This window comes from Microtus oregoni, unplaced genomic scaffold, assembly GCF_018167655.1.
Source record: "Microtus oregoni isolate MIOR12 unplaced genomic scaffold, Mior012 000042F_ref0000377, whole genome shotgun sequence".
Lineage (NCBI taxonomy): Eukaryota > Metazoa > Chordata > Mammalia > Rodentia > Cricetidae > Microtus > Microtus oregoni.
In genome coordinates, this window is record NW_024543209.1 from 7,885,900 (window position 1) to 7,899,098 (window position 13,199).

Genomic DNA, 13,199 nt, shown 5'->3' on the forward strand with positions numbered 1-13,199 from the left:
GCTCATATGAACACAGAAAAGACAGACTCCCAGTGGTCATGTGCGGCACATATTCTCCCAGGACCTCTCCCTTCCTCTGTTCCCTACAGACCTATGTGTCCATGGTTTTTGGAGACACACCCAAAAATCTGTCAAGTTGACAAGCAAGGATTATCCTCATAGGCCTCTTTGCTTACTACTGCATTGCTGTATTTCTAAAATGTAGCCATCTCAGTGTGGATTCTCAGACTTGACCAGCAGACTTGAGAACTTCGGAGTCTCATCAACATCTTCAAACACATCGATGAGCTGCCTTTCGCTTGGTTTCTTCCTTCCTTCCTTTCTCCCCCCCCCCACTTTTTTTGTTTAATTCTGGGGGTTGAACCCAAGGGCTTGAGATAGCGAAGCAACTGCCCCACCAGTATGCTTCGTTTTCAGGACAACCAGAATTACCTTTTTTTTTTTTTAGAAAAAAAATGATGTTTTATGTAGTTTTGCACATTTTCATTTTACTGGGAGTTCTGCATTTTTATCTTTGTCCTTTGTGTCTGTTCACGTGTGCACTGTATCCAGAGTTCAGAATGCCCTAGTTACAAAATAGCAGTTCTTGTTCACTCTTCATGCAATTCAACAATCAAATCATTTTGAATTCTCTAAAGAGGAGGAACTTGCTTCTATATTTGAACTCACTCGCGTTCAGAGGGAATATGTTTTAATATTTCAACATCTATACAGAATGCTTTACAATTCCTTTTAAAGTATTAATTTTCATATGAACATCATGTGAAGTCACAAAGGACTGACTAGGGCAAAGAATTTCTCCAAGGCCACATAGCCTGTTAATTGCAAAGGACAGGCTTGGCTATCTTCCCCATCCATCTGACTCACATATGTACTAAACAGTGGGGAATGACTTTGAACTGATAAAACTCTCAAAGCTTAGGGAGGGGGCGGGAATAGAATTCACGTTCAAACCCCCAAAACATCACGAAACACAAGGACCAATGAAGATCAATAAATAAAGCCAATCAAATCAAGGCAGACCTGTGCTGGATAGTTTTATGTCAACTTGACGTAAACTAAAGTCACCTGTACTCTACAACACATGGGCACAGGAGACCACTTCCTACGTATAACCCCAGCAGCGCAGACATTAAGGGCCTCATTGAATAAATGGGACCTCCTGAGACTGAGAAGCTTCTGTAAAGCAAAGGACACTGTCACTAAGACAAAAAGGCAACCCACAGACTGGGAGAAGATCTTCACCGACCCTGCAACTGACAAAGGTCTGATCTCCAAAATATATAAAGAACTCAAGAAACTAGACCATAAAAGGCTAATCAACCCAATTATAAAATGGGGCATTGAGCTGAACAGAGAATTCTCAACAGAAGAACTTCAAATGGCCAAAAGACACTTAAGGTCATGCTCAACTTCCTTAGCAATCAGGGAAATGCAAATCAAGACAACTTTAAGATACCATCTTACACATGTCAGAATGGCTAAAATAAAAAACACCAATGATAGCCTTTGCTGGAGAGGTTGTGGAGAAAGGGGTACACTCATCCATTGCTGGTGGGAATGCAAACTTGTGCAACCACTCTGGAAAGCAGTGTGGCAGTTTCTCAGGAAATTCGGGATCAACCTACCCCTGGACCCAGCAATACCACTCTTGGGAATATACCCAAGAGATGCCCGATCATATGACAAAAGTATATGCTCAACTATGTTCATAGCAGCATTGTTTGTAATAGCCAGAACCTGGAAACAACCTAGATGCCCTTCAATGAAAGAATGGATGAAGAAAGTATGGAATATATACATATTAGAGTATTACTCAGCAGTAAAAAACAAGGACTTCTTGAATTTTGCATACAAATGGATGGAAATAGAAAACACTATCCTGAGTGAGGTAAGCCAAACCCAAAAAGAGGAACATGGGATGTACTCACTCATATTTGGTTTCTAGCCATAAATAAAGGACATTGAGCTTATAATTCGCGATCCTAGAGAAGCTAAATAAGAAGGTGAATCCAAAGACAAACATATAGGCATCCTCTTGAATATTAACCTTCATCAGGCGATGAAAGGAGACAGAGACAGAGACCCACATTGGAGCACTGGACAGAAATCTCAAGGTCCAAATCAGGAGCAGAAGGAGATGGAGCACGAGCAAGGAACTCAGTACCGCGAGGGGTACACCCACACACTGAGACAATGGGGATGTTCTATCGGGAACTCACCAAGGCCAGCTGGCCTGGGTCTGAAAAAGCATGGGATAAAACTGGACTTGCTGAACATAGTGGACAATGAGGACTACTGAGAACTCAAGAACAATGGCAATGGGTTTTTGATCCTACTGCACGTACTGGCTTTGGGGGAGCCTAGGCAGTTTGGATGCTCACCTTACTAAACCTGGATGGAGGTGGGCGGTCCTTGAACTTCCCACAGGTCAGGGAACCCTGATTGCTCTTCGAGCTGATGAGGGAGAGGGACTTGATCGGGGGAGGGGGAGGGAAATGGGAGGCGGTGGCAGGGAGGAGGCAGAAATCCTTAATAAATAAATAAATTAAAAAAAAATAAAGTCACCTGTTTGAGAAGAAAATCTCAGTGGAAAAAATGCCTACATAAGACCGGGCTGTAGGCAGGCCTTCAGAATAGTTTCTTAATTAGTAGTTGATGAAAGAAGGCTCAGCTCATTGTGGGTGATGCCATCCCTGGGCTGGTGGTCCTAAGTTATATAAGAAAGCAGGCAGAGCAAGCCAGCAAGCAACACCCACTGATGGCCTCTACCTCTGCTCCTTTCTCCAGGTTTCTGCCTTGTTTGAGCTCCTGTCCTGACTTCCTTTCATGATGAACAGTGATATGGAAGAAAAGCCAAATAAACCCTTTCCTCTTCAAGTTGCTTTGATCATGGTGTTTCATCACAGTAATAATGTGATAAGAAAACAAAACAAAACAAAAGACAACATCCCTGCCTTAGGATCTTTACTGCACTTATAATAAAATCCAGATCACTTACCTGGGCCTGTAGAACTTGTTTTGCCTTTTATCCCATTTTCTGATTTTAATCACATGTTAGTTTCCTGCTTAAACATTCATTCCAGTCTCCATTTCCTTTTCTGAATATATCAAACTCTTCCCACAAGCCACCAAACTTAGGGTTCCTGCTGAGTAACTGTCTCCCTGAAACTCTGACATAGCAGTAGGTCTCAGTGCTAAGTGTTTTTGACTTAAGCAAAAGTTTCTTAATAGAACACACTTTGTCATATTTTAGTGCATTATGGTTTATGATTTCAGTATCAATTGAGGTAGGTCAATAATTTACTACTAGTGATACACAATCATATTAGTCAATTGCCTATTGCCTTTCTACCAGTTTATAGCAAATGGAAGGCAGAAGTTTGTTATTCAAGTGCCAAAATTATGCATCAATTACAATAATTGACATTTAATGAATGTATGTAAGTGAATATCCAAAAGGAACAACAATATTAGATTCAATTGTTGATAAGAGTTAAATCAATAATCTAGTCAATGGGGAAACAAGTGATTTTTCCCCCCTTAAGCCTTGTTTTTTTAGTCATCTGTGAAATGGGCTGATATCAATTACATGGGAGGCCTGATGTGTGCACCAAGTGCCATAGTGTGTGCACAAGAGCTGTGTAAAATACAGAGAGCTACACAGATACTGACTTCATGGCTACAAGTTTTTGGTATGGTGTGGGCTGCCCGAAGGGAAAATGTTGATTAGCAATTATTGCCCAAAGTTTTCTCCTTCCCAATGATATATTCGCATGCTCCTTGTGAAGCCATTTGCAGCTAATTTGTTGGTCTTTGATCTAATCAGACTGCAGATGTTCAGAAACGCCATCTTTTCGTGCATTGAGGCTCTCTCACTAGGGTTTGTAAAAGTAATGGGCTGTGCCCAATTTTCCCCCAATGTGTTCAACTCTCAGGGACAATGAAGGGAAAGATCTGTCTTTTGCCTAACAAGGAGAAAAGGAAAAGGAAGCACAACTTTTTATTTTCCAATTTAAAAAAAAATCATAGAATAGAAAAAGACTGAAGAAACAGAGGAGGGATTATCCATCCCAGAATGGAATTTTCCAAATTAAAATATTCAGTTCCATGACTTTCCCCTTCATCTCGGTCTTGCTGCATGGATAATGGTGTGAAGGTCATATGGCAGAGCCAGAAATTATTCAGCTAGGACTCATTCTTATTTTAGACAGGAATTGTCCTGATCAGGGGAGTTGATGAGACTTCATTGAAGATACTCAGATTTTCCTTGTCTGTTTTTTGCATCTGCATGGGGTATTGAGTCTCAAAGAAAGAGCTGAAGGAGCAGCTGATTTAAAGTGTGGTCACCCGATTCACTTGTAGTCCTCCTACTGATTGAAACCTAAGAATAAATGGAATAGTAATAAGCTTTGAAGTAAGCACCTGTGGAAGTTTAAATGTAATTGGCCCCCATAATCCCAGTGGGAGTAGGAGGTGTGCCTTGTTGAAATAGGTGTGGCCTTGTTAAAGGAAGTGTCACTGTGGGTGTGGACTTGGAGCCCTCTTTTGCTCAAGCTTCACTCAGTGTGACAGACAGACCACTTCCTGTTGCCTGCAAGATGGAGGACTCTCAGCTACTTCTATAGCACCATGTTTGCTTGCATACTACCATGTCCCACCATGGTGATAATGGACTGAACCTCTGGACTATAAGCAAGTCACCCCAATTGACTGTTTTCCTTTAGAAGAGTTGCTGTAATCATGGGGTCTCTTCATAGGAATAGACATCTTAAGCACCTTTGAGTAATTCTGATGCAGAACAAATTTGATGGTAGCTGTTGCTCTAATGCCTTCAGATTTTAGATTGTTAGTGACTTTTGAAAGGTTAAGTTAGTTGTGCGGATAGAGTGCAGGCCTCAGGTATGCGATCACAAGATTGTGTCCTTTATTCAGTATTAGTAACTTATAAAGTAGAAGGTAAACTCAGCCTTTCAAAAAATTTGTTCATTAAGGATGCTGAATTTTATTAGAACAAGCAAGTTTTTACTTGATTAATTCTAGGCAAGATGTAGATGTCTGAACCCGAAGTGGGTGACTTGAAGACAGCTAGGTGGGAGAAAAGGTCACATTTCTTACTTTGCAGAAACCGTGAGGAACAGTCGGTGGGGTGGAACAAGGTGGCCCTGAGGCCTCTGGGCATGAACCTAAGGCTGACTTTTTGCATTCATTTCTCCTATTTGTGGTAAGTAAGGCTTGAATCACTCTCTGAGGCCTACACTCAGATCCCAGTTCTACTTCACAGCTATTTTGGATGTCTGTGGACCCAGATCTCTCTGTCTCAGTTTAGGCATTTATAAAATTGGGTTCATAACAGATTATTCATCATGGTATAATTGTGGTGATTAAGCTAATGAGGATAAAGTATTTTTAAAAACTGCTTTGAGTTTAGTGAGTGTTAATTGTTGATATTATGGTGATATTCAGGATGAAAAACTGAAATAATATTCTAAAGCATACACTTTATGCACTTGCATTCAAGGGTGCAGGCAGTGAGGGTCTCTTTCCTATTTGCAAGCTGTGTGGCTGTAATTCCTGTGGTCCTCTGTCCTTTTACCTAGGCCAGAATAAATTTCCAAGAGCAATTACTTTCTTCTATCTTGGAGCAGATAGACAGGGGATTAGAGCTAATTCGTCTATATTTTAAATTCACAACTGGGAAAACAGAACAAAAAAGAATCGCACTCTAAAACTCTGTCTGCTAATCTAGATCACCCTGGGCTCCATATCAATTCCCAAGCACCTTTCTGAGCTGTCTGCTTCCAAAGGAACATTTCGTTATCTCAAAGGCAAATTAAGCACTGATTTACTTCCTTGGCTCCCTGGAGTACCCTCAGCAGAATTTAGCTCGGGAAGACACTGCCATTTATTCCTATTCTGTTTATCTGTCACCATTGCTTCTTCCCTAGCTCTTTATAGAAAGTGACATCAAGATCTGAAAAAACAAAACGAGACAAAGCAGGTAGGTTATTTATTCAGAGGTAAGGGAGAATCTGTTCTCAGGTTTATCTGATGCCAAAGCCCAGGCTTTTGATCTCTAGAATATACAGCTTTTCCTTTAAGTGAGAGAAGTAATTACACAGAGAAGGCTGGACAATTTGGTTTCAAGTATCCCGAACTATTTTCAGTGCAGTGGAAGAATAGCAGCCATGGTAGATGTCCCATGAGCAACCCACGAATCTCCCAGCATTCAGTTTGCTAGCTGAAGTAGAGATTGCGTGAATATCTACATGTTTATCTATTCTTAGCTTTACTTTCATGTTGACCAAAACCACTAGCTCCTCATATCCAGTGACTTAGGATTGCTATTACTTTTATCTTGGCACATTAGTATAATGCTGGCATTGTAAGTTTGGTTATCCTGTGTTTACAAAGAAGCCATCAGCTAATGGTGTTTCACAACCGGGGCCCACTTTTCATTCCTGCTTCACACATACTCAAGGATAGAAGGAGACTTTCCCCATTCTTCTCATCCTAAGTGACAGACAGGTTGAAGAATCACCTTCTAGAATGTTTCTTGTCACCTGGGGAAGTAGAGAAGAAAAGACAACCCTGATGGATTTAGAGGCAATGGTAAATTCTCTGCTTTGAAATAATAGATGTGACTTGATTTACCCCTGGATCTTTGTTCATAATTAACAAGAGAGTGACCATGACATACTGTCCTACTTCATGCTTAGACTATGAGGAAGTAGCACTAATTGGTAAATAGAATTCATGGCACTGTGGCTCCTCGGCAGGGGGAGTCATTTCTCAAGACTTAGAACTGTCACATGTGGACTGGTTTACATTTTGAATTGTCTAGTCTCCTAATGTAGTTACAGGCAACAAATGGACAGAACCCTAATATCATGGAAAGTCTATGGAGCCAGAGACTGGACATAACAGTTGCTTGAATTTGGGGTCTTCTGTACCATTAGTACTAGTAGATAATTCTCGAAAGATTTCAAAATGTCCTTTTCTGATCTCATCCAATGTATTTCTTTTAAAATTATTGTTATTTAATGTAAGTTTGAAGGAATCACATACCCCCTAATTTATATTCGGGGCCGCTGGGTACCTCTACCAACACATCTGCTTGAAAAGCTGTGGATAAGAAATGTTTTCCTAATGAAGGCAATGCCATGATGAAACAATATACTGTGTGTGTTTGTGTGCGCATGCGCACGTGCACACATGCACTGGCATTTCAAAGAATATTTTCAACAACAGCCATTTGATGCTATTTAGTGTGTATCCATGTATCTGTGACATGTAATCTTGGTTTTCAACTTGACATACATGAGACTAGGGAACCCACGTAGGAACTGCCTGAGAAACTATGTTTGTCAACTTGACTTGTAGGCATTTCTATTTCTTGGTTGCTAGTTGATGTAGGAGGACCCACGCCACTGTGGGTGGTGACACCTCTGGGTACATGGGCGTGGTCTATATACCAAAGGCAACTGAGTAAGCCATGGGAAGTAAGCCAGCAAGCAGCATTTCTCCATGGTTTCTGCTACAGGCTCCTGCCTTGGCTTCCCTTCACGGTGGGCTATAACATATAAGAAGACACAAACCCTTCTCTTTTGGTCAATTGTCTATCATAGCAACAACAATAACAAAAAAGCAACCTGTAACAGTCTTGTATTGCTTAATATGCATTTGATCTAATAAGAAATACAGCTAGAAAGTAAGATTGGGCTGTGGTTACGATCAGATCTTAAACAATGCTAAGGCATTCCGGTGCACATAGTAAACACAGGATGTAATACGAGGCCAGTTAGGCGTGAAATAACCTACCAAGTGACTGAAGGCAGAATTTAAAACAAGCCAGTGATTCTAGATGCTTTTAGTTATGTGCCCAAAATAATGTCACATGACCAGAATACAGAGCAAAGGAGTTAAGCAGTGAAATACAACTTAAATTTTCAATGTGGCATGTAATATTTTATGATAAATTCAAGGTCCTGTGATTAGGAGATATAGATAATGACCTAGAATAGCCCTCAGTTTGTCCTAAATGGACTTTTCAGTTTGCTATCAGCAATGATCCTTTATTCTTAAGAGTTTGTCTTGATTTTCACTGGTGACCCTGAGACTTTTAGGTACTGTTCCTATGATTCCTATGTGGAATTTCTGAACCTCTTTTTGCTGACTGATGTCTTTCATCAGTTTTATCAATTTATCTCTTCAAATGTTTTCAGCTTCATTCATTCTCTCTCTCTCTCTCTCTCTCTCTCTCTCTCTCTCTCTCTCTCTCTTTCCTCTAAGGACTCCAGGTTCACATTTGCCGGAATATTCCATGGATCTTTTAAGCTATCATCTTTTCCCTTTCCTTCCTTCCCTCCCTCCTTCCTTCCTTCCCTCCCTCCCTTCCTCCTTCCATTCCTCCCTGCCTCCCTCCTTTCCTTCCTTTTTTCCTCTTCCTTCTTCTTCTTCTCTTCCTTCTTCTTTTGCCTCTGTGCTTTAATTGGGATAACTTTACTGTCAGATAGACTTCCACATTCATTCAATATGCATTTTCTGTTGTGTCTATTTATACTTTTGAGCCAATGTCATGATTTTAGTCATGAAAAATACTTTGTTTCTGTTTTAAAAACACTTTTACGTTCTCCTCTGAAATACTGCTTTCCTTCTTCTAATTTTGAGTCTAATAATATAAAGTCTTTGTTAACTCGAGTTTCTGATCATGCGTGGATCTGTATTAGTTGGCTACTTTTTCTTAGTCCTGCTTCGCCTCTTCTTCCTTCTATATCTTGTAGTTGCATGCTTATGGTAGACATTGTGGTGCAAACCATAGAGAATGAAATAGAAAATATTGATTTACTCATCAAGGTCTGACCTTTATGCTCACATTGGGAACTGAGCTGAACTGGGCTGATTATAACATTAGTTGGTTTGAGTGCCCCACTGAGTTACATAGATTTAAGTTATAGAAGTCCCCTCCTGCCATTTGGGCTTGGTGTCCACTGCCATTCAACCGTCTGACTATGTGCTGCTCTCTAGTATTGTTAGAAAACTTCTGTAACACTGAGAATCTCTGCCTTCCCACTTGTACCCAATTGCCCACATGCTACTGAGTACTTGTGAAGGTCCTAGGGTTAAGAATTGGTCCACGGTAATGACTTGGTCTAAGTCTGGAGTTCATATGTTAAACTTCTCCTTTATGCTTTCCCTTGCAATGTCTGGAATCCAGTGTCAAGTCTGCTTTTCCAGCTACTCTAAGGATTTAGTTTACTATAAATCTGACTCCTCAGTTCCCAGAAAGATGAGTATTCATGTCATTTTATAACTTAGCTTTTTTTAAAAAAGAAAAAAATATGTTTGCCTCCACCACCACTGCCCCTTTTTGGTGCTGGTGTTAAAGCCAGCATGGACCATGCTAAGCCAGAGCTCTCCTGAAATATCTCCGCATCCCTTCTCTATGTAATGTGGGTGTTGGTTCTCTGTAACTGTCTCTACTATATCAAGAAACAATGCACTTTTAAAAGAGTTTTATTAGTATTTTTCCTGATCATGAAAGCTATCATACAATGCGGAGCTATGACTCAATGGGTAAGAACACTGACAGCTTTTCCAGAGGACCTGGTTGAATTTCCAGCACCCACATGGTGACTCACAACCGTCTGCGACTCCAGTTCCAAACGATCTGACACTCTCTTCTTGCCCCTGTGACATCAGTCACACACATGATATACTGTCACACATGTATGTAAAAATACATATGCATGAAATATAATAACATTAAAACTAAAAAGTGAAAACTAACCAAACTATTACCTCTATAAATATTTCAGAAAGGAAGAAACAGAAAGCATACCAGGAGCATAGCTTTTCAACACTATTCTAGTTTTCTTGTTGCTGTGATAAAACTACAATCAAACGCAACTTGGGAAAGAAGGGGTTTATTTCAGTTTACACTTCCAGGTAACAAGTCCATCACTGAGGGAAGTCAGGGCACCGATTTAAGCAGAAGTACAGGCAGGCTTCATGATGGAAGGTCTCTTACTAGCATGTTCTCTTTGGCTTGTTCACCTATTTTTCTCTCTCAACCTGGTCCCACCTACCTAAGGGTGACACCACCCATAGTGGGCTGGGTACACCTCCATCAATTAGCAGTTAAGAAATACCTCACAGACATCATTATCATAGGCCAACCTGTGGGCAATTCTTCAACTGAGGTACCCTCTTCCTGGGTAATTCTCCGTGTGTGTCAAGTTGACAGGTAGAGCTAACTGTGACAGGCATGGTACCATCATTCACTCCAGGGCAATAATTTATATGTATCTGGTTTCCTGGACATATGTTTCTCATTCCCACTCCTCCACTCAGCATTCAGTTCCCAAACCCTCATTTGCATCTTCGTTTCTTCCTCCATGCCCTTCTTCCATGTGTATCTCCCTCCATGTGGAAGAGAAAGGACATCACAGCCAAAATATGCTGTGAAGTTTGTCTCGGGAAAACCCCTTGCTTCTGTATAATTATTCATGGTGGTCAGAAAGCACAGCTCTTCCCAGGACCATATGACCTCCAGGTACCAGGACTCTGGTGATGAGATGACATTGGCACCCGAGCAAATGAACACCTACTCATTTTCGTGTCATTTCATAGGCTAGCTGTTGAAGTAGTCAAGCTCCTGGAAGTGGCCCTCAGAGAGAGGAACATGAAAACTTAGCAATCTTTCTTGCCAAAGCACAAACAGTCAGTCTCAAGGTACACATTACGGGGCTAAAGATCTCTTGTACAACAAGCAGTAAGGGAAAAGCACTCAATGCAGGCATTCTGAAAAGACAATTGGTGTCAGAGAGAGTGGCTTCCTTTCTTTAACAATACATGACACTTTTTTGGGGCTGGAGAGATGGCTCAGTAGTAAGAGCACTGGCCACTCTTGTAGAGGACCAGGGTTCATTTCTGAGCACCCATATGTGACTCACATCCACTCTGGTTCCACATCAGGTTCAAGGAATCTGATGTCCTTGAACACTGGGCATGCATATGGTATACATTCATGCAAGCAAAACACTCAGACATATTAAATAAAAATAAATGAATAACTAAATAAATGAGTGAATAAATAGATAAATATGAAAGAATATGTAGCTCCTATCTTGTGTTTCACCCAGAATCAGTGGGCTGTTTTTGGATTGTTCCTCTACTATTTTTTTTTAGGAGCTGTTGGTGCAGCTCCCGAGATAACATGACTACCCTCTGCATCCTCTGTGTGCACTGTAGCAGGCAACACAGTACAGCAGAGGGTTTATACAACCTGCTTAAAGACAATACGTCATATTAACAAAGGATGTTTGTGTTTGGCATGGCTACCGATGCAAGCTAAACTGAAATATGTTCTTTTCCTTCCACGTCATCCTGGAAGTGGTTGAGATAAGTCATAAATACAAATGTAGGATGAATGCATAATTCATATTTTCTTCTTAAGTTAGTATAAATGTGTCATCTCTGTGAAGAACATACTTAACATCACTGTGGTTTGGGGCTTTATTATAATTTTAGGTTTTTGAGTGGTAGCATTTAAGATTAGAACCAGGCCCTTGCATATGGTAGACAAGTACTCTTTCACTTAGCTACATGCCCAATCCTTTCCCTGGTTTGATGAGGAAATTCAAGTCCATGTAAAGTCAAGTTTTAAAAGAGAAGTAATTTACATAAACCCACCACAAACGTCATTGTGCGACTGTCATAGCTCATCCTATTCTTATCCCACCTACTTCAAATACTTGCTGAGAAGCTTTGGTTTAGTATAAGGAGGGCCCTTGTTTTTACAGATAAATCCAGTGATGAAACCAAAGCACTTTTTACAGCATGGGTTCAGCTTGATTTTTAAATCTTGGCTCTAACCAGGGTGGTGACACCATTCCTCCTCCTCCATTTAGTTCTTGTTCTCTTGTTAGAAATGTTACTCGAGGCCAGCTAGCCAAATGAAAAGTACAGCTTGATTAAGGATCTCTTGTGTCAATAATTTGTGCCTAATGTCTTTAGCTTTCCCATGGGCTGTTGTAGAAAATGGTAAATCTGGTTTAAATGAAATCTGATCCCGTTAATGGTTTAATAGCAGCTGCCACAGGGTTATGGTGTTTTCAACAGATGTCTCTGTTACATTTTATTCCTAAACTTAAGTCTTGGAGTGTTCATATAAATCATATAACTGCACATGTTTGGATAAATGTTTTGTGAAATAGTCGATGATAAGATATTTTACCATCAGTTTAAAACTATTCACATATGATTTTTAAAGTAAATTATGCATATAAGTTTTATTAAATAAAAATCATTTATGCCTTCCTTTTTTACAATTTCTTTAAGATGAGTAATGAGCTTCATCTCTACACCTAAGAGCATGGCTTGGTCAGTGTGAAAATTGACCCATCATTGCCTGCTCCTATTTGTTTGGCTCTAATAGTGTCACTTTAGGTTAACAGTAGTTACAAATCTATAAAGACTCTGTTTTCTCTTTCTTACAATAATAATTCAGTTAGCTTTTCTGGACTATGATGATTTGTTTGACTATTTTTTTGCAGGCAAGATTTGCTCTGGACAAAGCACTTGAGCTAGGTATCTGAATGACTCAGAAGATCTGAAATAGAGATGTGATATCATGGTTATGATGGGAGACAGAGATTGTTATGCGATTAGCCTGTTTCTGTGCTATGAACAGAAGACTTCAGGCATGGTAATTTAAAAAAAGAATAGTTCTGTGGGTTCGTGGCTCTGTAGGCCAGACAATTCAAGATTGTGGTGACATCTGGTGAACGTTTTCTTATTGCATTGCATTATGGTGAAGGGCCCTGTGGCAAATGAGAAGTAACTGATTTAAATCTGTTATTCCCTTCATGCAAAGGCACTGATACTATTCTGAACGCCCCACTGTCATGACATCATCCAATCCTATCTCCTCAAGATTCTATCTCCACACACCACTAACACATGGATTAATGGATGCGGTTCATAGCACAGATATTTAATAAACACATCCAAACCTTAACACCAGCAGGCATATCAGCTCAAACCAATAGGAAAGAAAATATAGTGTAGCATGTTAATTGCAATGCTACAAGCTTGATTCCTAAAATTTATCAAGCATGGAGTCACTGGCAGAGCCATGCTTTCATGGTTGTATGGCAGCTAAATTACCTAAAGCTAGAAGACTTATTTGTAAATTC

General features: G+C 40.2%; 1 protein-coding gene across 1 annotated transcript in view; it reads left to right on the forward strand.

Annotated features, from left to right (window-relative positions):
- The window catches only part of LOC121433951, a 280,105-nt gene that overhangs the window by 100,442 nt on the left and 166,464 nt on the right, over positions 1-13,199 (forward strand). The gene's annotated exons all lie outside the window — the stretch shown is intronic.